This window comes from Cyanistes caeruleus, chromosome 3 (genome assembly GCF_971803275.1).
Source record: "Cyanistes caeruleus chromosome 3, bCyaCae1.hap1.1, whole genome shotgun sequence".
NCBI classification, from domain to species: domain Eukaryota; kingdom Metazoa; phylum Chordata; class Aves; order Passeriformes; family Paridae; genus Cyanistes; species Cyanistes caeruleus.
The window spans coordinates 107,623,742-107,641,431 of NC_141703.1; the positions used below are offsets into that span (position 1 = coordinate 107,623,742).

A 17,690-nucleotide genomic window follows, 5' to 3' on the forward strand; every position below is an offset into this window, starting at 1 on the left:
TTATACTCTGCAAACCCCATACTTTTACATTGGTAAACCTCAATATCTTCCTAGTCAAAGAAAAGAATAATTAAATAACTAAATAAATGATAGTATGTCTCTTTTGTGGTTTGAAAATGGTAGGGGATAAAATGAGAGCAATAACATCCATTTAACTTTACAAATGAAATAAACTATACAGCATTAAGCGTCATTATTTTAATTAACTGGCAGGGTGATTAATCTTCCTCTAGATACCAGTTCCTGTGAGACAGATATTCCCTCCTAAACAAATATGATGCTATCACTGTGGACATACATAACACTAGGTCTGGCAAGAAACAATAATGGACTGTTTTGTAATTAATTAATATATACCCTTCGATTTGACGTATAAGAGGCAGAACTACTCAGTTGTTCCTCAATTATCTCTCACAGGACCATCCTTTTGTACCATCCAAGTGTGTCTTATGGTAAGCATTAATTTATATTGGCAGGAAATGTTGGAAGACAGCCATGTGTCAGCTTTTCAAATGCAGGCTTGCACCTCTGATGGTATAGCAGCAGGTACATAAAAAGAGCAACTTGGGTGTTGGAATGAAGGGATATTTCTGGAGTCTTTGTCTCCTCTTTCTAACAGACACCCAATGGCAATAATCATGACTACTTAGGGATTTCATCAACATTTAAACTAAATTCTCTTATACTTTAAGTTATAACTATTTAGCATTAAGTTATATATTTTCTGATCCTGGAATATAACTCCATGTTAATTTCTCTCTCATGAAAGAAGGAATAAATCCATATAGGAAATACTCAAGAGCTTCTATTAAATCCAGGGAGAAGTATGAATTACCTTGTTTAGAAGAACTCTAAACTTTTACTCTACAGATTGGCCTAAAGGCAACAATAAGTGTTAATGTCTTGTTGATGAGCATATACTCTTTTGTCAGTGTATGTGTATTCAGAAGTTAGGAGACAAGTACCTTAGAAAAAGCTGGCATTCCACTGTTAGATATAGTTGCCAAATTCCTATTTAACCACCTTTGAACAGTGAGTTTCTCTCTTGGCTTGCTTATTTATGCCTTCTAGGAATTTTCCCAGCTTAGAAAACACTACATTTTCACTCAAGAGCCAAGAAGCCCAGAGAGCCCCACATTGAGACCCTAACAGTGCCACAAAAATGAAAGATTTACTTTAGCAACTAATAATCATTCCTTCTTTGGGACCCACAGATACAGAATTCATGAGAAGGAAAAAATTAAAACCAGGAATTAGATCAACTGAGATGGAAGCATCACAGGGGTAGATTTAAGGCAGCGATATGCAAGACACTATATTGATGAGGGACCTTGTTCAAGAGGTCCCTAAATACAGATCAACTCCAATTCAGATTGCCAGTAATTCCCCTAATTTAATTAGGGACCAATAAGAATTTTAAGTTCATGAAGATTTAATTGAGTGAAGCTTTTGAATAATGCTGGGCTTTTCATTTATACATAATGAATGTGAAATATAATTAACCCATTTTAGCTGATCATAATTTTTCCCATTTCTAGCCAATTTTTATTTAAGGTAAGAAATCATGCTATGCATTAATACACAGATATGCACTTTTATACATTTGTTAGTAACATTCTGTCTTTTTTGACAATTGTGCTGCCAGCCTCTAGCAGGGATAAACATGTGTTTTGTGACTTGGGACTTACTTCCCAGTCAGGCAATGGCACAGTTTCAGATTCTCAGGCAACAGCAATCTTGCAGCCTGAAAGTTCTTAGCTTATATACAAAGTATGGCCACTTCCACCATCACATACAAAAAAAATAATATATAGTAGGTGTGCAAAAGAAGATGCATTGCTGTCCCTTGCAGCAAGAAAGAAAGAGCATCAATAAATCCAAAGATAATAGATCAAGATTAGCATTTTAACAGGACTTGCAATTCCTGATTATATTAACATATTCCCCTTTTTTTCCTTCTCTTCTTCCTCCACACCTATAGAGGCAAAAGCAGTGGAGGTCTTTGGAAATTTAGGCTAGTAGAAAATCCAATGTTAGCCTCAAGTTTCAAAGCTTTAGTATTAGAATTAATTAACTATCAAGCCCAGAGAGGAACAATTCTTTTTCAAAAGAAAGACTACTAGCTTCATACAGGGAATTCTTATATTGTGTCCTAGATAATAGTTTAACATTTCAAAAATGGGACTTTGAAATGAAATAAGAATTTAGAGCACACTGAGGATGATTTAGCAGATCTCTGAGGAACAAACATTATACTTACGACTGTTTAACACAGTGCAAGATAATGAAATTAGAAATGGAAAATTCAGATGTGAATTATAAGACACTTATTAAAAATACCTAGATCCTGACTCAATACAGGGAATATGTTTCAACTTGAGCCCAAAATTAGCTTCTATTATTGTGGCAGAGCCCTCCTCTACAGGCAGCTTATGTAATCAAGTATGGAAAAGTAGGAAGTGTTTAATAGTCTAATTCCCAAATTTGGAATGGGAATTCCTAAATTCCCATACAGTTATCATGGACTAACTTCAGATCATACCCAGAGCAGGGAAGGATAAAACAAAGTTTTCTAGGCTGATCATTATTCTGCCTTTTTTAATTGCTTAATGCAAGCAAACTTTTTCAGAATGCTACAGCAGGGGGTGGGAAGGACTCAGTCTAAAAAAGAGTGAAAAAAGGAAAAAAAATAAGCCAGGTGTGTGCATCCAAAACTGCAGAAAACATCACCAAGTCAGCTCAGACAAAGCACCATGTTGGTTTGTAGGATACATTATCATCGAAAAATAAGTGTGGCTTCACAGTAGTGTAAGGGTGTCCCAGCAGCCCTGCTTGGGATGGCAGAGAAAAACTCTGTTCTGCCCTTTCCAGAAGCCGGCACTGTGCTGTGAAAAGGAAGCCCAGGATGCCTGTTCATTCTGCAAGGGAGCTACCTTGTTCAAGTAATAAAAGACATTAAGTTCAAACTGAAGCAGCTGCTGGCCAAAATGCTAAAGCATTAATGGAAGCTTACAAGTGGAACCTCAGAAATGTGCTGCTACTTTATCTCTGCACTACATTATTCTAAACATGTCAAATATATCAGCATTACATTTTATCTCATGATAAAATTGACCAGACTTCTCCAGTTCTGCAGGTGCTTTTTAAAAGCTACTCCACCCCTGAAGTCATCTTTAAATCTGCAGTGGGGAAAGTTTCCCTCCTCGTTCTGTATTCATCCTTTCTTGGTGTGACACCACTGGCTGTGGCTATTAGGTGGGAGGAAGGGATTAAAAAGCAGAAGTCTGGTCAGGAGGATTGTAAATGGCTTTGAGACCTTGCAGCTGGGAATAGCCATGGATAAAGCTGTGGGAGCAGCAGGACAGTGACCTTCTAGCACGGACTGAGTGCAACAGTGCTTGTGTCTCTGCTGATGTGCCTCTGACCAGGTATTGCCTCAGGGATGCCCCTGCTAGCAAGGTAACAGAAATAAATTTACTGTTTGTGTTCACACCACGGGTTTGTGGGTGTTCTGGCTGCCTGTGTTGACTCAGAGACGCTAGCAGAGAAACAGGCCAAAATATTGTCCTGATCTGAGTAATGAGGTTAAAAGGCTCAACACTGCATGACACAAGACTGAAACCGAAAGAAAACCAAAGTGCAACACTCCATAAGTATGGGAGCTCAGCCAAAAACTATGACTTGTCACAATGTAGATTAATATTCAGTTTATCTAATGAGATGTAGCAGCTAAAACAGGCTTACAGGGAAAACACTACAGATTCCTAAGGCAGGGCAGGCATTCCTCATTCAAGCTATGATATGGGTCAGACCCATTTGCCAGCTTGGTGATAGCTTTAGCAATTTGTAAATGATGCACAAGAGCCCAGTATGCCAACCCAGTTCTTATTTAGCTTAGCTAAGAGTTGGCCAGTAGACATTCAACATTATATTAAAAGGAAATGTGTAAGCAACAGGCAATGTTGGTTTTTTTTTTTTTTCATTTTACATGTGAATACACTTGTTTATTTTTTCCAGCTGGGGTTCTCAGATCAAAGTTTAGCTTCTGGGGAGGGCACAGTGTCTGTGATATGTTTCTGAGGAGGTCTTTGAATTTTGTCTGCATTTCCTCCTATCAGCTCAGGTATGCTGAACAGCCTCTTTGAAATCCACTTCTCGTATTGTCTTCTTCAGCAAACAGCTGGTAATAAGAGATGCCACACTTCCCTTTCATACTACATCTGAAAGTGTTACTAGGAGTACTGAACAAACAAAGAGGAATAAATATTGATGGAAGGCTTTTTTCTCTGTTTAACCAGACTTACAACCTTTTGTCCCCTGCTTCATGAAAACAAATTCAGTCTACCCATCACATAGCATTCTTTTGTTGAGAAAGGTGAAGAGTAACACTTTTTCCAGGGTGATATTAATAGACAGCACAAAAAAAAACAAGTTTCTTTCATCTTAAACTGTTTAATTACTTGATTAATTACATTACCAGCTTTTGATGGATGAGTTTTAAGCCAAATACTATCTTACTACACTCAGAATATGTCTGATCAAATTCCAATCCTTGTTCACACTGTTCTGCAACACAAAACTGAATTTATTAAGCTTCCATCATTCCAGAACTTTCCTGCAGGGGCAGGAACACGCTCAGCTTTGCTGAAGGATTTTCCCACAGCCAGGTGCTGTCATCTCCAGCACAGACAGTACGGATTTTGTACGGAGCGTCCTGGAGAACAGTGGGGCTGAACAAGGCCAGGGGTACGTGATGTACTGCAGGCTGTCAAGGGAGCCCATTCACTGGGAGCAGGGCAGAGCTCAAGGCAGCTGCTACTTTTTGTATGCAGGCTTCAGAGCAAAGACTGCAAAGAACACAGCAAAAGCAGGCTAGGGACAGAGTGCTACTTCAGGACAGCCACTTGTTACACCACAGGGTCATTCCCCTTCTGTCCTTTCCTTTTAAAATAGAGGGTGAAGAAAAGAAGAAAGGCAGAAAAAGTATGAATTAAGAAAGATACTTTCATGACTTCAGGTGCTCTAGAAATGCAAGCATAGCAAATTTGTCACGGTTTAAATACAGAAATACCTTTTCAAAGTGATGAGGTGAGTCCTACAGGGGATAGAGTCATGTGAAACTCTAAACTGAAGAGCTTTAAAAGATTCTGAGAGATTGATTAAAAGATGTAGCTATTTACAGGATAGACTCTCTTTAAGCAACTGGAATAAAATGTGAGAATTCAAATGAATATCAGAAAGGCAAACACAAATTTGCAAAACTTTAATCTGAATATGTTTTCCAAATATCATGTAGGAGGCTAACCAATCATGGGAGCGTTGGGGATTGTTGTTTTCTGAGGCCTGTTTTGGTTTTGGGTTTTTTTGTTTTGGTTTGGTTTTTTTTTTTCAACACTATTAATAGAATAAGGAGTCAAATTTGGAGTTTCAAAGTTAATAGAAAAAGCAGACAAAATATTTAAGTCACATGATATAACCTCATCACAAAAATTAATGTGGTCCTGGCATCTAGAGTGAGCCACTCTTTCAAGAAATAAGGAAAAAATTTCAAAGTAGAAAAAAGAAACTGAGACCATTCAGCCATATTAATGGCATGAGAAGGAAGAAAATATTTTAAGTTTGGCAATAAATAATACAGAAATTAATATGAACAAAATAGAAACACATTACACAGAGCAAGCAAAAAACGTAAAAGCAGCACAATAAGGTATGATATTAAAGCAAAATATGTCAGATAGCATGTTGTTTCTTAAATAATTACCTTTTACTAATCGTTATTATTCTTTCAAATAAACATTTATATAAATTTATATAAATAATCCTCTTCTTTCTATCTGTTATAGCGCTAAATTATAACTGAACGATTTTTTTTTTTTAGATAATGATTTTTTTTTTTCCCCACTTACACTCATCTCAGATTTTAAAGGCCTTTCAAATATTGTTTAACCATCAAATCTTCTGGTCTATTTAGCCATCCCCCAAGAAACAGCTTGCTAAAGCACCACGTAGTAGACCAGCATTTAGGAACTCGCCATAATATTACAGAGTCAGAAGTTCTGCTTGACTTCCAATTCTCTTGCTCTCTGCTGTGGTTATGTCACTGCCCACAGACATTTCTTTCTAACAGATGTATCTGATGGGAATGCAATGGCAAAGGGAAAAAAACAGCTTAAAATGTTCTGTGCCTCTCTGATTATAATTAGATTTGCACATGTAGAAATCTAAATATGATGCATATGTCTCTGCATCTCTACTCCCACGTGTGTGCCCATGATAGTAGGCAACCTTCACAGAATGTGTGTGTGATGAGAATGTGTAGCATCTGTCAGATGCTCCAGAGTTTCATTAAATGAATATTCCTAAGAGCAGCCCCAAAAAGAAGCTCTGCAGTATTTTCAAAATGCTTGCCTGATGTACCTAGATCTTCTCAGCTAAACATGGTTTGGTTTTCAGTTTTCTGTTGACTGAACAGTAGGAAAACTGTTCAGGGAGGATGAGCCACTCTTCAGTTCAGAACAAAGCAGATAAGAGCTTGAAGCTCAATATCAGTGAAAGATCAGATAGAACAATTACAAGTTCATTACATTACTCCCTTCAGCTTCTGTTAGAAATAAGGTTATAGTCAGGCCTTTCCAACTTTCAACATCCATCTGCTTTTTTATTTTTACCTCCCATTTCAGATTATAAATCAGGCTACAAGCATGTATTTTAAAGCAAAAGAAGCACTAAAACACACACAAAATAGATGGATCAAAACAATAATTTCAGCTAAGTATTCCTGTACCACTCCACAAATTTATCTCCAAAGCAGACTATTCTTGAAGTCATCAATTTTTCCACATAAACATTCCCCATTAAAGACACCTGAGTGATGTTCTTACAGTCAGAAGCAGCTTTACATGGATAGACGTGCTTTCTACATATTTATACCCAAACTGAAGACAGGATCAAATACTTGAGGAAGTTACTATTTCTTTCCACATTGTTTTGTCCTAAGGCTTAGTCACATCTTGCTGTGGCAAGGAGCTTGTATGGAAGAGTTTATTGGGGTTTACTTGTGTGAAAGGGGCCAACAGCCCAGCTGCATGCCAATGGAAAAGCCTGACATTGCAGTCCTGAAAAAGGCTCCACATTGGCATCCCAGTGTAAGCATCACATGAATTCCACCATGAACCTCCTGAACACAGTGCACAACCATTCCTTCAAATTGAATCAAATAGTCATATTCTGGTAATCATAGGCAGTAAGATAAAAAATATAACACTTCAGAGGTTTAAAGTGAAAATTATGCTACACTAACAGCGGCATTTAAAGTGTCAGGGAAAAAAAAAGAAAATAGTATCTGTTTATATTAAATATTTTGGTGTTAAGTTTTTTCCTATTTTTTTTTTTTAACGTGCATTTCATAAACTAACTGTGAAAATTCACATAATGTAAAAAGAATTCAATTTTATAGTTGCTGTTATTCAAGAGAGAAGCAGCACTTACCTTGCAAATACAGGTAAGTACTGACATTCACACTGTATTTTCCTGAGAGCAACACACCAAGTAGACAGTGGTCTGCATAAGAAAATCCTGTCACATTTAGCTGAACCAAAGCAGAAGTGAAAATAAAATTTTGTGAAGGTTCCATATTAGAATAAAGGTCTGGAAATTTTGATAACATTTTTCACTTGAATAGGATAATAGAGGTCTTAAGGGAATGCAAAATTCAATTACATGGACATTGGAATGCCATTCTGGTGGGAAGAGCTGCAGAACCAAACAAATGTAGGCTCTCTCTCCTCCATTTGTTACTTTATCAGTCACCATAGTCAAAATGCAACCTTTTTCTCCCTTGAGCTGCATTCATTGATTGATCCAACATGAATAATGACTCGAGAAAACCTTCCTTCCTCTTCCTCACATCTCTGACAAAGTTCATTTACCACTTAATCATTGTGACATTTGGACCTCTGACTGTACAAAGTCTTTTTAGTGGTTTATGGACATATTTTTGTTGCCATTTTGGTTTCAACACATCTGATAGTCTCCAGAGGTCTTACTGATTGTGCATACAAACAAGTGCAGAAAGAAGTATACTCTTTTGGCTCTTCCCAGTAGCTTTCTGAGTTCAAAGCCAACAAAACCACTTGAAAATTGCAAGGGCATGCAAAAAGTTACAACAGGATAGCACGGAATAAGCTTGATTAGGTAATAGGATAAAAGAGGCTTGTTATTTTATTCCTTATTGGAAACAATTCAAATAGTGTTAAATTTAGATACTACACCACAGAGAAGTTTTGTATAGATTCATTTTTTGCTCCCCATTATATTTTTGCAAGTTCAAGAGGCTTATTTTTCTTCTTTGGTCTTCAGACAACTGAATATTGCACTTAAAATGCAGGCTCTTTTTTTTTCTGATTAATGAATATTAACTACTGTCCTGAATAGGGAAGCAGGAGAGAGAAGGGCGAGTCACAAGATAACAAGGATGCTGTAACCCAAAAATGAACATTGGATAAGGGAGCGCATTCTTCTAGCCAGAGTGGGAAAATTAGTAGTTGAAATGCTTGAAGATGCTGAATGGCAGATTACTGAAGTACAAACAGAATACAGGGACAAATACAAGTCCTTCTTTTATAGATTAAGAGCTCCTTTGAGCATCTAATTGTACGTAAGGCAACAGGGATATGCTGTTTATAGAAAAGGGTGGCATGAGAGGCACACAAACCAGTTCATTTTATCAGGCCAGAACACAGAACTCAAAAGACTTCTTGCCTGACACAAAGAGTATTTTAGCCATAGAGACTGGCCCTGCCTTTTACAAGGACTTGATTTAATTAAAACACATCTCAATTTTTAAAGAACTTCCTTGTTTTTTACTACCTCAGCTACAAAAGTAGATGAGGGAAGCATGGTATCTTAAACAGTTCAAGGACAATGGGGAAAAATTTGAAGTTACATACAGAACCCACCCTGTCTGAAAAGCTAGACTTGTCCAACACTTGGAGGTTTTCTACATCACCACAGAATTATTTATACTTCAGTAACCACTGAAAGCTTTACCTGTGGACTAGGTCATCACTGTGTAATACACTGGACAACATCCCACAAGGAATTCCTGCTACAAAGTGCTTTCCATCTTTTTATAAAAAATGCAAAAGGCAAACACTAAGTTATGGAAGTAAGCATACATGAGTAAGTAATTAAAAAGTATTCAAAATTGAAACAGATGACGCTCCTCTCAAACCACAAAGTTCCCCGTAGTGAGAAGCACATTTTAGACTAACAGACCCATTACAAAGCACCCTGCCTCAGCTTCAGCATTCAGCACACACCCACCAAGCTGGCTTGGAAGCAAAGTTCTGCTTCACCTGTTAGTGTTGAAAAGGATCAAAGTTAATAAAGTGCTCAATAGAGAACGCTTTTTGTCACCAAAAAGGAACATGAGGGATGGGGAGGGATGGTGGTGCAACAGTAGTTAATGCAATGTCTTTAGAACAATACATTTCCTTGCTACTTCAAATGTAAAAGATGATCCCCCTCAAAAAAGTTATTAAAGACTTGCAGTTCAGATGCAAGAGGAGAGATCAAACCCACCTTTGGAAGTGCCTCCTCAAATTCAAAAATATGCTGTGATTACTGGCAAAGCATTTTCGCTCTGTCTGTGTGTGGGTAGCAGCATGTGTGCACCATAACTTTCTCAAAATTTCAGCAAAGAAACATTTTAGGATTTTAGACCATTTCAGTTGTACTGCCAGCAGCCCCAGTCCCACTAATAGAAGCATTAAAAAAATATCCCAGACTAAATTTATTCTCTCTTCTAATAAGAAAATTTAAATATAATTATTTTATTATTATGAATGCAAAAAAACTTTAGACAATGAATGTGTTTGGAGTCAGGTGAATAGATTTAGTAAAACCTTAAATCAAGGAAACATACAAATTATTATCTACTGTTCTTAATTTATCTGCTTAGTCTCTCATCTTTCCCTACACCCTCTACTCTCACAGGCCTTAAAAACAGATGCCAACAGTCACATGAAATTTCTTCCACTTCAAAAATTTCTCCCATTTCCTGGAAAGTAGTGGCAAGGAAAAAAATAATTTTGCTCTTGCTCCAATTACATTTTATTAATTCTCATAGTTAGTGTTACTAATATGAAGAATCCTTATTATGAATATTTATCTTGTGGTGTTGTACTGCAGCTATGATAAAGTTTGGTTTATATCTTTCTTCACCCAAGTGAATGCTTAAGTTCTTTTTAGTGATTTATTAATATCTGAGCTCATACAAGTATTTAATTAGAATTAGGATGAGAGACATTTTGACAATCCTCTTTAAAATAGGGTAATTGTAAGGGGACTGTCAGGTGAGGAAGAGAAAAAAAATCCCACCACCCTTGCAGTAATCTTAGCTGTTTCAGAATTCTACTTGAAAACACATAATGAATTTACTAAACCATTGCTGCTGCTACTTACTGTAAGTTTTTAGGAACATCCACCATACTAAGGAATTACTTCTCAAAAACAATTACTAATGTTCTCATGTTATGATAGCCTTTCAGCTTTCTACTACCAGGCAAAGCATTTTGGATTATTGTCTTGTCTTTTTCAAGATAGATACCTTGGTTTCTAAGCTTGTTTTAAAGTTATTTTTATACTCATAGTCACTTTCTAGCAAGAGCTTTGTACTGATTTTGGAGCTTTGAAGAACATATCAAAAAGTCATTTTTGGGTCAAAAATTTTCAATAGAGGGCTTTAAACCTAATCCTAACAATTGTTTAGGTCTAGTTATTTGTTCATTTGAATTATCTCTATAACTATCCCATAAGCAAAATAATGCAGGCTGCTTAGTTACTGCTGCTGTATTTTCTGATATTCCCAATTACCCAAGCATGTAACTTGGTTAACATACTTCCCCCTGAGTTCCAAAGGAAACTAAAGATATAGAAAGTCAACCCAAAACAGCCATAAGCTTGCATAATTTATGCAAATAAAACAGACATGCACTCATCTAAAGGCAGGAGAGATATGAGAAAGTAAAAAGTATCTCACTTGACTTCAATATTTCAGAAAGTGAAGGTAACCTTCTACTGTAAAAGAATCACAAAAATATGTCCCATTTTAATATAGCCCATAGTCTTTTAAAAGACAAAATCAGGAGGTGAAGCAAACAAGTCAAAAAAGTAATTGTTTAGTTTGGTTCATTATTAAACTGAAATTTACTTAAGGAGCAAGGTTAAGTTTTCCAAGACACTTATTCCCTAGTAAAAATGAAGTGTCAGGTAAGAGCATTTTGTACAGCTGAAATCACAGATATGCAGATATGTGTGGAAATTGTGCAAAACTCGTGTCCTAAGTAATGCCAACCCAAAGTTACTGTCTCATTTAATTACTTTTCTTTCTTAACGGTACAAGGGGAAAAAAAGTTATTTCTGTAGTCTATTACTATTTATGACTCCATGAAGAGCAAAACAGTCACGTTAAAATAGGGGAAGGCTGATAAACTTAGGAAGAGTTTTCTTCTGGGACATTTTATTGTGGAGGTTTGAAAATTGGACCATGAGCTCTAGGTAATATTTCAGGAGAAATGGCATTTCATAGCAAATAGCATTGGTAGATAGCAAACATTTAGGATTTCCATCCCTACAATTAGCTTTCTAAAGTTAGTTTTGAGGCCATGTATTAGGACATCAGGGTGGATTCTCCAGACAGTCACAGGATAGTTTAATTTCTCATCACTACCTGTCTAAGCTGAGAGCAGCTCAGCATTGCCCAACGACCGCATTTCTCATCCCTCATTCCCAACTTTAAATACCTGCTGGATGTTGAAGGTGGGTGTGTGTGTGTAGTGTTGAGTGCACCTAAGGAGAGGCAAGAAACAAAAGCAGAAGAGGTAGACTGAACTTGCTTATGTCTGCTGAGAAGCAGCAGGTTCATATCATAAGCTTAAAGGTACCAGAAATTTGCTTTTAAGCTCATGTGTATAGTGGTATAATCCCCTCCCATTTTTTCCTTCCTTTACTAAAAGTTTTGACCCTCACAAAGAATTTTACACCAAAATTTGCAAAGAGGCAGGCCTGTCTTAAATACTTTAAAAAGGAAACATTTTCTGTTAACTCTTCCATGTAACAACATAAAAATCACAAAAGCAGACCAAAATATGTTGAAACTCATGAAGATTTTATCTGCTTGTGGAAAATGGACTTCTGCCATCAGCACTCACATCATTCTTCAGTTACAATAAATAATAGGTAAAAGTAGCCCATCCATTTTCAAAATGAAATAAGAACCTATTAATTCCAGTTCTTCAATTTAACATCCACTCTTCTGAATAGTTCTGTAACCAGAAAGTATTTTTGTTTTTTAAGTGACCTGAGGTAAGGGTCAAATGGCAAGACAAAACATTTAATCTGCTGACCAAGTTTACAATTCTATTGCATATATACCCAAAGGTATCAAAGAGAAAGTCCAAGAAGTCAAAATGTTTAACCATTAGCATGTATTGTAGGCAAAATTGTCTCAGCTTGGGAATTTTCACATTATTTAATTTGCCCACCTCATCTCCCTGAAGCCAGGATAGTTTACACAAACTCCCCAAACAAAACTTGGTCATTTCCCTAACTTAAAACTGAGGGGGAGAAAAAAAAAATAAAAAAAAAGGTGTGTCTTTCACTGTGTAACAAAGGAAAAAAAAGTAGTTTTAACTTTTATGAGCTGAATGAAGGGTTGGGAGAGCATGCACAGAAGCTTTTTTGACCACAGCCACAGTATAAATATTTTATAACTGAAAGGAAAAGCCTGCTTGGTATTTTGTTAGTTTATCCTATAGTTCCTAACAGCTGAAATATCTCAAGCCTTGCTAGTTTGGATCCAAACCTCACTTATTTTCTTATTGTTGTTATGTCATACCCAGAAAATACAGTGTATATGATAGTATTTCCTTTTGTAAATTGCTGTGTACCAGGAAGCCTGCAAAATATCTCTGCCCATATTGAGACAATTTTTAGAAGCCATTACCCATAGCCATTTCACTGCAGACATACCAGTAGATCACTGCTTTTTCTGGCATAGTTGAAACAGTTCTAGTGACTTCAGTATTTAAAGGATAAGCTATAATTTTTTGGTGAGATAATAAGATATATAAAATATATTCCTATGGATTTATATAAGTTTGGAGAAAATTTAGCTATGCATAAGTTAAATAAGTTAAAAATAGATATTAATGTTACTCATTCTTCAGAGAAATTATATGAGAAATTAAGCTAATGTTATCACAAATAACATTATCAAGTCAAAGTATTAAATTTATCAATTTCAAGAAACCAGTTCATCTGTTTGGATAACTCCAAGCACTCAAAGAAGAGTCCAAGTCCTGTTTCTCAACAACAAGGGAAAAAACCAACCTAAAAATGAGAGTAACATACTCAGTATGGAGTTTGAAAAACAAGGTTTCTGATCTGTTCTTGTCAAGACCTAAAAATACTATTTAGCACACCATGACTTAAGTTAAATTGCAGTCTGTAAAGAGGATTACCATCCCACTGTTCCTGCCATGGGTTCTTAATGGCCACTTTACAGACTTCAGGGCTTATTCAAGATAAGAGAACAACTTGATAAATACTAGTCTCAGTTCAGCTGCAGACTCATCTCTTCCATCTCCAGCTTTTTTTTCTAATATGGCTGTAGACAGTTTTGACCTCACCAGTACCTTAAACCTTCACTTCCCACGCTGGTCCCTCACAACATGCAGAACTTTGACTGAACAGCACAGTAGAGACCAGTGAGGGCAATCACAGCTCCATGTGAAGACTTGCTGCCTTTAGAATGAGGAAAATAGCACTAGGACCCCAAGAGTGACATTACAGCATAACAGAAAAAATTTCTGTCTGTTCCAGAGTCACTCTGGAGCTTTTACAGCAAAAGGCATGGCAAACCTGTGGAGCTGTCTGTGAAGGTGACAGGTGAAGCACCATCCTAGCACTACCTCCTGGCCCTGGTGCAGGTGAGGAGCTGCAAGAGAGCAATCAGGGTGTGCTGCCAGCAGAGAAGCAGAGCTGCTGGATGACAGGGCTTTGGGGAGAACAGATGAGATGTACCAAGGCATGGCAGAGCCCTGCACCCAGCAGGGCATGCAGGGGCACTGCCATCTCCAGAAATCACAGGAGGATTCAAGTCCTTTGGCTACATGAGAGGGAAGATGAGTCACAGAATCAGGGTCAAGGCTTTCCTTTCAGCCCTGCTAGCCTCTTGATCTAGCTGAAGCTCACAGGCCAGAACCAACAAGCCCAAAATGCTACTGAGACCCTGATGCCACGGGTAAGGCAGCAGGGGTTATTGTATGGGGCAAGTGAGGCAGGTAACCTGGAGCAGAACAGACCTATATCATTTATCATTCATAAAATGGCATGAAACCAATCCCATTCAATGATAAATATTTCTCCTCTAAGGCTTTTATTGCCCCTGCATCCATTTGATTAGACAAGTCATTTATAGGGACTCTTATAGCCACAGTGTACAATTTGTTTCCAGTTGTTAAACCAAATTAAATATGACTGTACAAAAGATTTGAATTTGATGTTTCTTTGTGCTTTTTGAAATTAAGACATACTTTCTATTTGAAAATATATTTGCTTCCTTCCAATATTTGTTGAGGATTTTTACTTTTCTTTGACTGCTTAGTCTACTTCTAGAGAAATATCACATTGGAGCAGGTGGTAGATTTGCTAACTAAAAATAGGACCCTCATTTTGTTTTCCAGCTAACTTCTGAGAGCAAAGCAGGAACAAGTCTGCTGGTCAGCAACACTATCTCATTTGGACATTATTTCTAGTGACAAATATAGATTTTGAGCACAGATTCATCAGGTAGGAAAGAAACACCTTTTCCCCGTATGAAATATTCATTCCTATACGGTGGTCAAAGTGAAAAAAGAAGGCTTTTAGTAAAGTTAGACCAACCTTAAAGTTTTTAGACTTGGTACATCATAAAAGGAAGGTAAAAAAAGCTTAAATTCAGAGAGTTATTAAAAGATCTAAGAAATCCTGCTGGCTCAACTTCTATAGCACTATTAATAAAGATGCTTTTGTAGGTAAAATAAAGAAAAAAAAGATCAGAAGGAGCAATGGATGAGGGGATGATTTTAGACTATATGAAATGTAAGAGGTGAAACTTGTTCTCTGAATACTATCATATTAAAGGACATTTTGCTAATATTAGCTGTGATGACATAAAATCTGATTTTCTGATTGTCAGAAAGTGACTTCTGGTACATATTTAATTTTCTTCTTAAAGATGGATTTGCTTTACACTGTCAGATGCACAGTTAATCAAATATAAAATGTGAAAAACCTTTCCCCAGTTTCCCAATTTCTTTACCAGGTCTGGATAAATTTGGTTTGCTAATGTTTTAAGCATACACAAGATAAATCCTGAGCTGTAATTTTCAAATTAATCTAAATGTCAAGGCTCTCTGCTTGTTAGTCAATGAGTGGAGTATTTTTAGTGTTGTTATATGTCCAATCTAAACTCTCCAGATGAGTACCTACAATTTTTTTTTAATTTTAGATGTGTGAATGATCAGAGCACTATTTTAGTCCTATTGTGTGTTTGTTATCTGATTTTGTTTGAAAGGCATCAGTTGTCCCATGCTCTTTGACCAAATAATTCTTGCTTTCCTGTTCATTTTCTTGCTCTCCTATTATGGAGATTTTTTTTATTTTTTTTTTAAACATGAAAACTAAATTACCCTCAGCTTACAAAACCACACTTAAGTTATGAGTTTTATTGTGCACTGCTGCAAAAAACTAGCAAGAAAATGGAAAGCAATGTGTCACATTTCTGCAGAGACCTTTCCCTGACCCATTTTTTTTATAACTCACAAGAAATCTTCTGTAACAGAAAGGATAAGAGACATAAATAAGCCAGTGCTGAGTAACAGAGAAAACATGACTCAGGGACAAGTTTCCACCAAACAATAATATCAGCAAAAAAACATAGCTACAGAGTGAAACACCAAAGCCAAAAGTTAGGAACATTTAACCAGAAGCCTCAATTTACAGCAGTCATCTCACATTTTCCTGCAAGCAGAGAAAAGCATCCAATTCACCTAAAATTGACCTTTTATTGCAGAAAATGATAGTTTGATTAACTCTGGCCGAGTTTATAAGTGCCTCACTTAGGGCCTATAGCTTGTTGTAGCTCCTGGCTCACTCTCTTTGCTCTCAGTGCCTCCACTGGGTGAAAGTGAATTTGAAGGACCAGGGCACACCAACTCCTGCCTCAGGCACTCTACCAGCACACAACAGAAGGGTGCCACCTTCTTAGGGTCAGAGAATAAAACCACTGAGCAAAGGAACACCCTCCAAACCATGTCAGTGCTGGCAAAGTCAAACTTGCAAATGGAAAAATAAAACTAGTTATAAACAGGATATTTAATAATAGAATAAAGCCAAGGATATCAATGTAAAAATTAAGAAAGCACTGTGGCATAAATATAAAAATAAACATTTACCCTGATCTTAGAAGCTGCTTTCAGCATCCAGTATAATAAAAATCTGACTTTCTCTGTTATTGAGTTGACACCTGTTTTGCTGGTTTGGGCTGAGGCTGAGTTAGTTTTCTTCACAGTGGCTGGCATGAGGCTGTGTTTCAGATTTGTGCTGAACACAGGGTTAATAATATAGAGATGATTTTGTTATTGCTGAGCAGGGCTTACACTGAGCCAAAGCCTTTTCTGTTTTTCATACTGCCATGCTGGGAGGGAGCACAGGGGTGCCTGGGAGGAGACACAGCCAGGAGAGGTGACCCAAACTGCCCAAAGGGATATTCCAGACCCTGTTTGATATATAAAGTGTGAGGAATGGGGGGAGGTTTGAGGGGTGGCATTTGCCTTCCAAAGTTTTACATATGATAGGGCCCCGCTCTGCTGGCGATGCCCATGGGAAGCAGGGAATTCATTCCCTGCTTTGCTTTTGTGCATGACTTTTGCTTTCCCTATTAAACTATCTCAAATCACCAGTTTCCAGTTTTTAGCCTTTCAATATTCTCCCTGTTCCCACTGGTGTGGGAGTGAGTGACCTGCTGCCTGGGCCTTGGCTGCTGGCTGGGGTTAAACCACACACCACCTGCCCAGGTTCTTGGTGTATCCCTAAATTTCCCCTTTTACTACCAGGAGTAAATCTGAGTGAGACATAAGGGAATTCAGGACAGACTGCTGTCATCTTGCAGAGAATTATCTGTTTTATAGCAATAGAGTTAAAAAACCCCAGCCCTAAAATGATCCAATTTTTCTCTTGGAAATGAGGTAAAGTACTGAGCTTCATCAGAGCAGATAAAAATAGGAGAGAATAAATAAGAATTATTTTTAATCAGATAGGTTGTTAATACTTATTTTAGAATACTGAAATTAAGCTAAGAACTCTACAAAGTACCTATAAGGGTATTGCAAAAAATAAATTCTCTCATTCAGTTCTAGAGGACTTTAGCTTAATAAACTTTTTGTGTGTTCTGATCTTCTTGAACTCACTGACTAAGCACTCACATAAATAAAATCCTAGAGGATTAGGTTTTAGAGGTAGAATCCTTTTTTCAAGTAAAGAATCTGAGACTAGAGCATCCTATACTACAAAGCAAAGGATAATTTGTATAAATTTAAATAGCAGTAACTAGGAATTACTGCTGTGCAAGCCTAAGAGGAGATAGG

At 37.0% G+C, this 17,690-nt stretch overlaps 1 long non-coding RNA gene across 8 annotated transcripts in view; it reads left to right on the plus strand.

The window, feature by feature from the left end:
• LOC111941457 (uncharacterized) overlaps positions 1 to 17,690 on the plus strand; it is a 70,095-nt gene that overhangs the window by 21,724 nt on the left and 30,681 nt on the right. For 3 of the 8 annotated variants that reach the window (XR_015285203.1, XR_015285205.1, XR_015285209.1), the window contains one exon: positions 14,727 to 14,853. This is a non-coding gene — a long non-coding RNA (uncharacterized LOC111941457). Of the gene's footprint in view, positions 1 to 13,884; positions 13,992 to 14,726; positions 14,854 to 17,690 lie in introns of those variants that run through there. The other 5 variants (XR_015285204.1, XR_015285208.1, XR_015285207.1 and 2 more) reach the window with 3 other exon arrangements.